The following is a 13733-nucleotide window of genomic DNA, read 5'->3' on the forward strand; positions in this document are numbered from 1 at the left end:
TAAGAAAAGGTCTTCCCAGGGACCTGGAGGAGTTGCAAGGGTCTCTGAATATCTCTGAGCATGGGAAAACAATAACCAACTCCTCATTCCCCACTCCCAATAGCCTAACTCCTCCTTCCCTAATCCCAATCCACCATCAGTAGCCTCCATTTCGCAAGTCCCATTGAGGATGGAAGAGGTCCTCAGGACAAGAAATGTGGAGGGGTTTTTGGGAAGAAAAAGGGTAACTTCAGAAGGTGCAGGGAAAGAGATGGTGTGACCTGCAAGAAAATCTGAGAAACGTAACCAGAGCATGGAAGAAAATCCAAGTCAGTGACCGGAAAGTAGCTCAGCTCTGGAAATGGCCAAGAGCAAGACACAGAGTGGTTAAGAAGTTCCCATATGGCTCATTTGCTACATTTCTGAGAGCCACTTCCTGTGCCATTTGAGGCCAATAGGTTGGGGGGGGGGAGGAAGGCTGGTGTGTTGGGGGTGTGGGGCAGGGGGGGGCGGAGGGGAGGGTTTAATGTGTTCTGGAATTAAAGCAGCATCTGCAGTAGTATTAGCTGGACCATGCTGTGCAGGACCTATAAATCATTCTTCTCTTGGGAATAACTGGGTTGCCAAAGAGGTCCAAACAGGCTGCATCTCTCTCTCTGAAGTCTGACCCTGAGTTCAGCACAATCCACTAAGAGCTCTGTGATTGAGACGACTGTAGACACACAAGGTGCTCAAGGAGAGAGGACCTTCGGGAACTCTGCTGTAAACTGTCCCGGGACCAGGACCAGCACCACCAACTGAACACTACAGTGGGAATGGCTCTGCTTTTGGCATTGGCCGTCTGGTAGAGACCATACACCTTCTCCAAATAGTGTTTTTAATGGCATAAAATAAATGCACAGAACTTCAAAAGAAGCCAATTATATTGAAATACGGTTACTAAAATGTTTTCTTTAAAAAACAAACTGGTGATGTAGTAAATAGTTGTGCATCTTTATTAAACATTAAATAATCAGATCTAGGGGTGGGTGTAATAACTTAAAGTTATGGAAGTAATTAATTTTGTAAGATATTTATCACAATAGCAACATGATATGAAAATATTTGTAATATCTAGTGGAGCTATTAATTCTACTGTCGTTTTTTGACCTACATATATCACTGAAGGAAGTGCCAGTTTCATTTAGATGTTAGTGAAAATAAATATTTTTTCATCCAAATTTATAGATCCCTGAATCTCTCCCATATGCCTTAGAGTAAGAACAACTGCCATGATCAGGAATTTAAAATGACAATAACCCTGTCCAGTCACTGAGTGCTGTAAGAAAACATGTGTTCATCTTTTATTTTTTCATTTTTTTAATCCTCACCCAAGGATATCTTGTCCATTAATTTTTAGAGAGAGTAAAAAAGGAGGGAGGTGGAGGGGAGAGAGAGAAACATCAATGTGAGAGAGACATGTTGACTGGTTGCCTCCCGCATGCCCCCCACCGGGGTGGTAGAGGAGCCTGCAACTGAGGTACCTGCCCTTGACCAGCAATAGAACCTGGGATCCTTCAGTCCACAGGCCAATGCTCTAACCACTGAGAAAACCAGCCAGGGAAACATGCATTCATCTTTTAATTTAACTGTACTAGGTGTAAATCCCTTAGATCTTGGTCCTAAGGGGCCTGAAACCTGAGAATCATTATATAGAGACAATAACTCCTGTCATCTCCAAATCTATCCAAACTAATGGTTTCCCATCATCACCCTCCTTCCCTGCTGCTACACAGAAATAAACTGTGCCACTCCCCTGTCTTCTTTTCCTGAGCCTTTCTCTTTTATCTAATATCCCCATTTGGGGGGTTTGGAATAGATGGCTTGGAGTCCATGGAGCTCATCCACTAGACTGTGGACAATCTGACCTAGGGATGGCTTTCCTCAGTGACATGGCCAGATGTATTTCAGGAGAGTCCCTCTGGCTTCAGGATTGAGAATACCCCTCCAGTCCACCACCTGTGCCCCATCACCAAGGCCATCCCTGTCTAAGTCACCACCCACTCTTGCCTGGATTGTTGCTTTGTTCTTACCTGGTTTCCCCCCATTCATTCTTACTCCCCTTCTGTGATTCTCAACACAGCAGCCAGAGTGATTTTCTGGGCAATAACTTTTGTCATCTCCAAATCTATCCAAACTGATGGTTTAACCCAGTCCAATCCCTTCTCTGGTTCAATGGTTTTCCATTATTACTTAAAATAAGATTCTCTCTCCCCACCATACGGCAAGGGTCGGCAGCTATGGCCTAGTGGCCATATCTGGCCTGTACCTGCTTTTGTGCGGCCTGTGAGTTAACTAATTTATGGAAATTTGTTTTCACTCTTATTATATAAATATTTACATATGAGTATCTCAATTTTGCCTCTCGGTCCACAAAGCCTAAAATATTTACTACCTGGCTTTTTATAGAAAAAGTCCCCGCTAACCTCTTGTTATAGTAATAGTAATAAGGAAAAATACAATATTGAAAAAGTATTAAGGTGTGGAATTGAAGTGTGATATCTGAAAGTGTGGAATGGAATGTAAACAAACTGATAAGCACCCTTGAGTGGCCTGTATGTAGAAAATAGATAAAGTGATCTGTACCCCAGAAGTAAGACCAAATAGCAAGGCTCCTGGGACCCGTTGATAAGACACGCTAAAGACATATCTGAGCACTGAAGACACATAAAAAGAGCAAGCTCCACAGGAGATCAGAGACGTTCCTTCTGCTCCTCCACAGAAGGTCGCTCTCCACTTTCCCTGCCTGCACCAGTCAAAGCTCTACCTGAGCCTCGGACCGTGAGCCATCACGAGAGGCCTCAACTCAAGCTGAGCTGCAGCTGCAAAGTCCTCGGGGAATCATGTGTGTCTGTCAGTGCGGATCCCCGGGTGGCCTGCCGAGATCTGGAACCCACCAGGACTCTGGTAAATAAACCGTGAGTGATTCCTGCATTGCATGTTTGTCTCCTGTGTAATTTATGCTCGGTGGATTATTAATTATCTAGAGTCATACATGTCAGATTTTTGGCTGAGGCACCCTAGGTCACCTGTGCCTAAGTCCCTTATGGAATTATTGGGATACCTCTAGCAACCAGGAAGTCAGAAACCAATGTAAGCCATTCAAATGGAGGGTGGGGACTAACTCAGAGAACTGGTTGTTCAGAAGTTGTAAGAGCTGAGGAGACAAAAGGACACAGTGAGGCAATGCAGAGACTAACAACAGCAGGAAGCTGCTATCACCCTGCAGGTGGAGAACCAAGGAAGGAAGTGGTGTAACTAATGGAAGCCAGAGAGATGGAGGCATCCAACAGAGCGGAAGGGATGCTTCCCAAGGCAGGGCAGAGGGTGAGAAAGAAAACCTGGATTCTCACTTCCTCTCACCCCCAATGTCATACCAGCACCTCCTGTTGGATGGTTGCTGTTGGATAGGGGCCCTGTGATAGCAGAGCAATAGAAGGGAAGAACAGGCAATGGACTGTAGAATGGAAAGGCAAATAACCAGCTTCCCTGTAGAGTGATGATAACACTTGCCTTGCAAATTAGCTACAAGAGCTCAAGATAACTTAAGTAAGGTGTCCATATCATGCCTGGAAAGGGCAGTTAACAGTATCATCATCCTTACTGCTATTAACTTCGACCTTGCACTTGGGTTTCCTGTATTGGGTTGTCCAAGCTGAGCATAAAGGAGTAGGAAGAAGATAGGACTGTAATTGATCTGACCTTCACAGAAGTGAATAGTGGGATTAAATTAGACCAAACAAATCATGGCTATGGGCCCAAGAACTTATACCAAACCCCCTTCTCCCACGCAATGAGAACCATTTTAAACCTCTCGCTGTAGGCCACGGGAATGGTGAGAATAGGAGTTGGCTGTTACAAAATGCACTCAGAGTTGCTTTGTGCTAATAAGGATTTTTCCCCCTAGAAATACATATGTATGTTATTAGTGGAAATTCATTTCTGTCCATTTATGCACACTTCTTCCTTCCCTAGAACTGTCTGTTGTGCCAGCCTTTAAAAACACAAGCATAACATCTTAGTTTAACAAGCTTCCTCTGTTAAATGCCAGCCAATGAAATCAATGATGGATGTAATGAAATAGAGAAGGCAGCCAGTAGGAGAAGTTTTTGCCACCTAAAATGTCATAAGCAGGAATGCAAAGGTGCACAGACTAAATACACATCACCAACTCAGGAGGGTCACCCATCCAAGCAGAACCTCCAAGAACTGGCTATTGGGAAACTGACCACCTCCAGCCACTCATGCTTCAAATTCCGTGACAGGGTGGGCATTGAAATTCCAAGCCTAAGGCTTCAAGAGTTCCAGTTCTAGGTTTATAGAGAAATACTGTGTTTTTTCTATTTCAGACACCTCTGGAGGTCTGTGTCACTCACATTCCTTCCCTCCACTTATTTGTCAGGGTTCGGCCTGGTATGGATGACGGCAACGAATCAATGCATGCAGGACCAATCCTACAGTCAGTCTACCTTGGATTCTGCTCCTTCTAGACCCATTTCTGGGTTAAACCTTTAAATACTGCAATGACAGCTATTTAACAAAATCAAAGGTTTTAAGTGGGAGTAGAATTCATTCTTTCTACCCAGTTCTCATACTGGTTCCTAAAACAGCCTTTTATTGGAATCTGCCAGGGCAGGTTGGGCTTAAGGTTGGCTGCTGGGGTGGGGGGGGACTGAAGTTCGATGGACAAATGGTTTTTCTCCTAAGCTCGAGTTTCCAAAACTTCAATTATTCTCACAGTCTTAAAAATTGCCTTTATAGCCAAAAGCCATCTCTACACTTATTTACTTAACATCATGCTTTTAATTAACTCATTTTTATTCAAATTCATTTTAAATGAAACTTCGTATTACTCTCATAAGCAGAAAGGTGGTATCACATGCCATAAATACAAGGTAACCATGAAAATAAATTTTATTCTGTGACCCACCGAAGGCCCGGAATTGGAGGCCCGCTCTCAATGTTAAAAAGGAGAAAAGAGGCAAGTGGCAGGAGAACTGTTAAAGATAGACTGGCACAGAATAAACCCTTTTCCTTTAAATAATCAAAAGGATTTTTTTTAAACTGAAAAGGAATAATTCTTTCCATGTGATTCAGTGTCATTTGTTACCATGTCCGCACACACTGCCTGAATCATCTGCAGTTTGGTACATAGAAACAGCGATGGAATTGTCAGTGCCCATTGCAAAATAAAAATGAGAGGTCTTGTGCAAGCATTATTAATAATTTCAAGACAGCAACAGCAGAGCATTAGACCAAGCACATGGTCCTTCTCAGCAAGGGCCCCATGCAATTGCACACACCTGCCTGATGGTACACGCACCATACAGCTAAGAGAATGGATAGATGTGACCACCCTATAGGAATTGAAGTCTGAAAACCCCAAAGCACAGTCCAGAGGGCCATCCATGCTGCCTGAGGCAAGAAACAAAGGCCAGGTAGGACCAATAAGACCTCACCATGCTGATGAGAAAAACCACCACAGAGTCCGGTCAGCAGCAATAATGAGGAGCTGTCCATAGCTTGCTTTAAGAAAACCAGCTCCTCCTTCCTCCAAACCTTAGTTAAGGTTAGATATGAGAAATATAAAAGAGACAGCAATGACATGGCCTGGTATATCTGGCAATGCCCTAGCAAGGAACATCCAACCTCCTTAAAGATATAGCTGAACAGAGTTTAATGCGGGAACAATGCCCAGAGAGGTGGAGGCAGGGTTACCAGCACCAAAAGGGGCCATCACATACCAGGACTAACAGCAGCAAGAAGCTATTACCACCCCAGACCTGAAAGGGCAAAGGGAAGCGGTGGTTATTGAAACTTGGAAGGAACTGAACCCATGAGAGCTGGCCAACAACTGGAGTCAAGGCCTTGGTGGAATAATGTACTAGTAGTTCCTGCCAGAGGGCCAGGAAGAATAAATGCACAAGGTCTTTCCCCTCTCGGGATCCACCCAGAACCAGAGGGCAAAAGATCCAGCTTTATGCAGTCCCCGAAGTTAGCCTCCTTGTGCACAGAGCAGGGAGGCCAAGAGGGAGTGGATCTGGAGAACAAGTGGAAATTAACCAGCACACCTGCTGATGTCTGTGGGGGTGCAATGTGGTGATATGTTTGTGGAGGGGCAGAGGAGTATATGAGTATGAGAGAGAGAGAGAGCGTGTGTGTGTGTGTGTGTGTGTGTGTGTGTGTGTGTGTGTGTGTGTGTTTGCGCGTGCGCGAGCATGTACGTGCACATTTGGGAGAATGGCTGATGAAGGGAAGACAGCACCCAGTTTTTGGTCTAGACTAGAGCAAACAGGGTGAATGGTGATTCCACTCACAGGCAAGGGAATTCAGAAGGAGGGGCAGTTTGGGGAAGGTGGTAAGGCATTCTGTTTTGGCCATGCCACATTTAGAAGCATAAGGGACATCTAGGGGGAATAAGGAACCGGGACTGGCACTATAGACCAGGAGGTCATGGATTTGTAAAGGCAATTAAAGTCAGTGAGAGAGAAGGGCCAAGAACACATATAACAGCAACTCCAACATGTAAAAGGGAGTTGGAGGGAAATTAAGTAAAGGAAACTAAAGAACGGCCAGCTGGATCAGAAGATATCCCAGAACATTTATATTTAGGGAGCTGCGGTGGGGGCACTGTAGAAAGATTTGGTCTGGATGTCTTTGGAGGAAGTGAGCCTCTGGTCGCTGTACAGAAAGCCATGAAGTGGAATCCTGCACTGCATTGGAGTTCGGGTGAGATGTGAGATTTACCATGCTCCATCCCTATGTCCCCATCATGTTCAGAGGTACAGTAGCTGCAGCAGTTCCAGCTACTCCCCCCACCAACGATCCCAATCTGCCCCAAAGATAAGAGTGGATACCTCAACCACCACAGTCTCCAATTCGTAGTAACCGCCTCTGGCTTTCATCCATCCACCACCACTCTCTCAATTTCCTCTGAAACCAGCACAGAAGGATGGGCTGGGATGGTGGATGCCAAAAGGGATGGAGATACTAGTACAAGAAAAAATAAGAGGAATCAAATTTCCACTGGAATCTCTAAGATAACTAGGGGCCAACACCGCCACAAGCTCTGGCCAGTTTGGGTTGCTGGCCAACTTCTCAGGAGGTGGGTAGCAAAGAAGCCAACTTCCTTTGTTGGCCCTAAGGAGATGTCAAAACTCCTCTCCAGACAGCAGCCTCTGCTCTCTGTCATTCCATGTGTTGCCCTTCATGTTCATCCTTACCTGAACTGATGCTGAGGATGCAGAGGATACAGTCACATATGGAACCAAAGTCCAGGTCCCTTCACCCCTACACACTCCCAGCCAGGATGGCCCCATGTCCAAGAGTCACCGAGAGGCCTCCTGGCCTGTTCCCCTGAATGTCCTGGCCCTCTTTTCAGGGTAAGCCATGGCTAGACTGATGATTCCATATCTGAAAAGCCTTAAGTGTCTCCCAGAAAAAAGCATCTGACATTCACGAAAACTGGTGGATAAAGATCCCCCCTTCCACTCCACAATCCTGTTGTCCTCTCCAAGCAAAGCTGCATTAATTGAGAGCCTCCTCCGGTGACTGGCCAAATGAGGCCAGTTCCTCTCCCCTGCCTCTCATCTGCTTCCTGCCAGCTCTGTCGGGAGCATTCACCACGGAACATTCTTTCAGTTAATGCTCACTGAGCTCGAGAGACAGTTTCCTTATCCACTGAGGTAGCTGAGCCAGATCACTTCCAAACGTTCTCTGGCTCTCTGGTATGACCCTCTCTGATCATCTTGCCTGCAGTGAGGTTCAAGATGATTCATGGAGGAAGGACTCATAACCCTTTTTCCTTTAAAAAGCTCGCTGTCTTAGGGGAGAGACAGGGAAGTGCACAATCACTCCATTAGGTGTATATGGAAGCATTAAAACAACAGAGATACAGAGGAGAAAGTAACTCTATCCAAATGGGGCTGGGATGATTCAATAACAATGGCTATTTTGCAAAGTGCCTACTATTCTGTACAGGCTGTGTATTAGCTACTTATATAGACACTAGGGGCCCAGTGCAAAAATTCATGCATCTTGAAAGGAACTGTGGGCCATAAGGCTGTGGTGGGCACAGTGGCGGGTCTTGGCCCATCCTCCCCACCCCCACCCATCCCCTCAAACCACGGCCCCTGGTCCCTGCTGCCAGCAGCCCCGCTCCTGCCACCGCCATCACTTTCACGTGCTGACAGTGCCGACCCCACTCCCACCCACTAATGGTGCAGAGTGACTCAGGCCAGTGCCAGCAGCAGGTGCAAGCAAGGCCAGCATTGGCAGCAGGTGCAAGCGCCAGGTGGGACTGGGTTGCATGGGAGCAAAGAATTTTCAGTAACCCCAATGACTGCGACCAGCACCCCAGCTGGCAGGAAGCAGATGAGAGGCAGGGGAGAGGAACTGGCCTCATTTGGCCAGTCACCGAAGGAAGCTCTCGGTTAAAGCAGCTTTGCTCAGAGAGGACAACAGGATTATGAAGTGGAAGGGGGGATCTTTGTCCACCAGTTTTGGCTCACCCCAATGATAGCGACCAGTATTCCTCCTTGGGTAGCACCCATGCTCACCTGCTCCACCATCACACCATGGCTGATGCCCGCCATGTTCCATGCTCTTCCACCTGCTGCCAACACCCATGTTCCGTATGCACCCCCTGGTGGTCGGCACATGTCATAGAGACTGATTGTTCAGTTGTTCAGTTGTTCCACTGTTTGGTCTATTTGCATATTAGGGATATACATATATATATATATATATATATATATATATATATATATATATATATTCATTCTTACAGCAGGTAGCCAGTCTTACTGGTCTTGAATAAAAAGGAAACTAAGGCTGACAATGTTAAGAAACATGACAAAGTGAATGGGTTCGATAACAAGTGAATGGGTTTGAATGTGGAGAAATATCTCCTACCCCAAAATCTGCATTTGTAGCCACCACAGCATATAGTAACTGAAGAAGCAACAGATAATTACTGGGCTCTTACTAAGCATCAGACACCGCCTCCTACATTTAATGCACACAGAAATTTATCCTGTGAGAAAGGCATCATTTCAATCCCTTTTTACAAATAAGAAATGGAGGTCAGTGAGGTTACATAACTTGCCTAAGGTCACAGAAGAGCCAGAATTCAGATTTAGCCTAATTACCACACAACTTTCCATCCAAATTTGAAGAAAGAGTATGTGAATAATGTTCTAAAGGCTGATAGAAAAAGAAAAGAAAAAAAAAGAAAAAAACACTATGTTTCCTTAGTTTGGGTTCCCCCAAAAGCATAGCCTGAGATAAGAACTTGGGTGTAGGGAGTTGTTTCTAAGGTGATCCCAGGGAGCACAGTGGATGACACAGGGAAAAAGAGAAAAACAAAATAATAAGGGTTCATAATCGGGGTTGCCACTCTGGACAGCAGGCCCACTTTAATGAGCCTCCCCCAGAAGCGCACAGAATCCTCCCAGAGTTGAGCTCCCACAGGAAAGAGGACGAAACATTCCCCACGCTCCCTTCCTCCATGGGGATCGCTCTTGCTGAGCTCCCTCAAGCATCCCTGACCTCAGGGGAGCCCTGGGGCAGAAAACAAAGACATGAACCGTGTGTGAAACCAGGCAGCACAGGCAGAGAGGGAAACGGAAAGCCAGCTCTGAACCACCCAGCCCAGGCCAGGTCCCAGGTGTGCCGGCCTCCCACCAAGACCCAGAGGGAGGGGACCTTCAGGCACAGTGGGCAGCAGGAACAAAACTGGAGCCTGAGCGCCTACCAGGCATGTCCTACCACACACATGGCTCCTCCACTGAGATCCACAGCTGCCTCTCACATGCTGGGCTTGTAGCTCTCCCACTGAAATGGTAGAAATACACTCTCGGGCCATTCAGTAAACTGAAGAGAAAGGAAATGGGCATTCTGTGTTGGCCATGCCACATTTAGAAGCCTGGTGCTAACACTAGAGGCAACCTCCCTTTTTTTTCATCCAGCCATGAAAAAGCAGGCCTCTGCCCCAAGCTGAAGTATGGCTGGGCTCTCAGCTGCTGGCCCGTTCCAGGCTGGCACTATAGAATGGCAGCTGAATGCTTAGACTGTGTGTCCTTGGGCAAGGTATTAACCTTCCTGAACCTCAGTTTGTTTCATGTCTAAAGCAAGCCAAAGATGCACACCCAGGAGAATAGAGTGGGAATTAGATGACACTCTGCCTGGGACACATTCAGCACAGTATGTGGCATAGAGTGAGCAGTTAATCAAGGATGGATGTACATATTTTACCATCTCTGAGTAAATGCAGTTCTATAACAAACAGAACTAGAGACAGTTCCTTATCATGTAAAGAAAGAGAATAAAATAATACAAAGAATGTTAGGCTTGCTTGCTAGGCAAAAGATTTAATTTCCCAGCTGTATAAACTTAGGTTCCGGAACCTCTTTAAATTTCTATCACTAAGTGGAGATAATCACTGTCTGCCTCAAAACATTGCTGAGGCTCTATGGAGATCACAAATGTAAAAATGTTTTGTGAACCCGAATGTAATAGAAAAATGTTATTGCTGTGATTATAACAATGATTGGAATCAAAGCTCTTCTCTCCCCAGCACATGCATGCACACACATTCTCTCCCTCCCTCTCTCCCTCTCCCTCTCCCTCCCCCTTTCTCCCTCCCTCTCCTCTCTCTCTCTCTCTCTCTCTCTCTCTCTCTCTCTCTCTCTCTCTCACACACACACACACACACACACACATACACACTCCCCCACCCCCCACCCCTGCCCCCACATGGGGCCAACTGCTCCTCATTACGGCATTTTCATCTTAAGGTCAATGCCATTGCAGGGAGTGTATGATGAATATCAGAGACACTCTGTAACAGCTGTTCAGGGCGAGTCATTCAGACCATCAGTGTCAAGGATGGAGCTGCTAATTTATTTATGTATGAGAATGACGACCAGGGAAAGCAATTAGGATTTGGGCATCTGCGCTTCTGTGATCCCAGATTGCCAGAGCTCCAGCAGTGGCACACCACGGAAACCTGAACAGCAGTTGCTCACTGCTAACTACCTTTCTTCCGCGTGGACTCAGGCTCACCACCTCTTCATATGCCGAACAAGTCCTGTCTGTGCCCCAATCCCTCATCTGTTTTCTTCCGCACTCCAACCCAAATGGCATGGCAAGTGGCAGGAGTGCTGATAGGAACATGGGGTTGAAGACGTATTCGAGGCTGGGGGTGGCGCTAAAGCATTTTTGGAGTTCTTTACAGCTATCAATTAATGAACCTGGAAAAGTAGGTCAATATTATTATCCTTCCTTCGTTTGAGAAAACAGGCTTAAAGAATGGCTTGCCCAAGGCTAAGCAGGCGATCAGAAGAGCCGAAGCGGAATTAGATGGAAGAATTTCTGACTTCACATCCTCGGCCAAGTATGTGCTTACTTAGCATGCAGAAGGTGATCAATAGATGAGAGGACTCCCTGACTGCATCCAAAAAAATGATCTGATCCGTTAATCCCCTCCTGGGCGCAGTGGCGGAAGCTAGGTCCAGCTCAAATCTTAAAGGCTGGAGAGCTTTTAAACACAGATTCTGAATAATCCAGGAAAATACCTTTGGATGCACTGTAGTTGTAAGAAAGATGAGGAGGTAGGTTTGTCTTCACAGCGGATGTTGTTTGGTTGCCCAAGAGCCGAATGCCCTCTTTGTCAGAGGCAAGGAGAGCTTTGCAGGGCCTCTCTACCCTTCCATCTACCCTGGGAACCCTAGGGAAGCCCAAAGAGGTCCAGCACATGGTACAAGGAGAAAAAAACTTTGGGCCAAGGCCCCTGGCACCACCGAGATAGCCAAGGGCCACTGGTCTGGAGGCACCATCCTCATGAGTCTGCTCCCAGGGCAAGTCATTGGCTGTGCTTCACCTCTCTGGTCTCCCCAAAGCCTGTGCTCCGGTTTTCCAATTGATTCCAATAAACTCTTCCCGCCCTAAGTTAACTGGTCTTCTTGTTGTTTGCAACCCTGACTATACAGTCTCTGACCTAGAAATGTAAGTACTTGCCAAGGGGGACTAAAGCTGCCCGGATTCCCATACATTGCTGGTGGGAAAGTAAACAGGCAAGACATCCAGGGAGAGTGATGTAGCAAGGCCATCATGTGCTCTCTGGCTCAGCTCTCCACCTTGGGAATTTACTCTACGTGTATACTTGCACTATATACGGAACGCCTTATACACAAAGCCAATGTGTATTTGTGTGCCTATATGCCAGGTTATCCAATGTAGTCGTGTTTGTCATAGCAAAATATTTGAAGGAATTCCAGAGTCCATTAAGAGAGGACTCATTAAATGATAACATGTACCCATGATGGAAAACTATCCAGCTCTTTTGTTTTTAAATAAGATGCTTTCTATGTGTTGATATGGAAAAATCCCCCAAAAAGGCAAGTAAAAACAAAAGGTTCGGATAGTGTACATGATATGCTACCTTTTATAAAAAAATATAAAAACAATAAGAATTTGTTCTTTCTTAAATAGGCATAAGAAAATTCCAGCGAGATATCAAAAAAAACTATGGGGTGTCCTATTGGGAGGAGAATGAGGAAAATAAGAAAACAAGATGGGCACTGTGCCATGTATAACATTAGGTGCTTTTGAATCATGTGCACCTACTCAAAAAACTACACTGAAAAGGTGCCATCTCAGCAAGTGAAAATCAGCACAGACATAATTCATTTGACCTCCCTGCCTTCACACCACTCCACCATCGCCCTCAGCACGTGGACAGTGCGTCCTGGCTAATAGCGGCTGCTGGCCTGCACGGCGTAAGAATGGAATCTGGTCCAGACTATTGAGGAGAAAAGACAGACTAGGCTGCTGAAAACCCAGCCAGACAGTTCCTGATGCAAGAGCAAAAGAAAGTTCAGAGCATCTTTTGATGTGTGGAATACAAAGCAATTACATTTCAGAGACATGCCTGCTCTTAGGAAGGATATGTCCAAGGCATACCATTCACTGTCCCCTGCAATCGAGACACTCTCTTCAGAGACAGAAAAACAGCCCATTCAGCACAAGCTACTGGGAAATACAGGGTCCTGGCAAATGTTGTTCACCAGTGGAGTATGCCTGGTGTGATCACCCCACAAACACCGCCTAATGAAGAGACGGGAGCTTTCTTGGCCACAGGTCCACCACTCAAACTCAAACCAAGGTCCCCAAGACACAGTGTACTTATTTATCCCCTACGCCATTTACTTGGAAATCAATAATATTTCAAATGTAATGAGTTGTAAGACAAGTGAATTAGAGTTTGGGGTAAGCAATATTGATCAAGTTATTCTGTCCACAGGAACTCATGACTTTCCTCTGTAATTAAGTATTCCATGTAGGGGCCGGCCGACACACTCGCCCCTCGTTGCTTTCATGGGGAAATCAGAGGTCTGCCCATTCCTGTAATGAAAGCCTCTTCCCATCCGCTGGCTGGCAGCCTGCACCCTGCTAGTGGGGGCGGGCCTGCCCTTTCCTCTGAGGCAGCAGGCTTCAGTGACAAGTGGTTTTCCCCAAGCACTAATCACCCCTTGCTCTAGTCCCAGAGCTTCAGTGAGTTTGAACATCAAAATGAAGAACTGCAACTAAAAAAAAAAAAAAAAAAAAAATCGTTGTGGCAGAAATTGCCTTCAGTAAAAGAGCTTCTGTGGAATGATATGCAACTGTGAGAAGCCGCCTTTCAAGTTCCCCTTGCAGTTTGCATTTCCTAGAAG

At 46.0% G+C, this 13733-nt stretch overlaps 1 long non-coding RNA gene across 2 annotated transcripts in view; it reads left to right on the forward strand.

Moving 5' to 3' along the window:
* The first annotated feature begins 2744 nt into the window (after window positions 1–2744).
* The window catches only part of LOC311631474, a 35600-nt gene continuing 24611 nt past the window's right edge, over window positions 2745–13733 (forward strand). For both annotated transcript variants that reach the window (XR_014796595.1, XR_014796596.1), the window contains exon 1: window positions 2745–2925. This is a non-coding gene — a long non-coding RNA (uncharacterized lncRNA). The remainder of the gene's footprint in view (window positions 2926–13733) is intronic.

This window comes from Pipistrellus hanaki, assembly GCF_964339955.1.
Source record: "Pipistrellus hanaki genome assembly, chromosome: 13".
Taxonomy (NCBI): domain Eukaryota; kingdom Metazoa; phylum Chordata; class Mammalia; order Chiroptera; family Vespertilionidae; genus Pipistrellus; species Pipistrellus hanaki.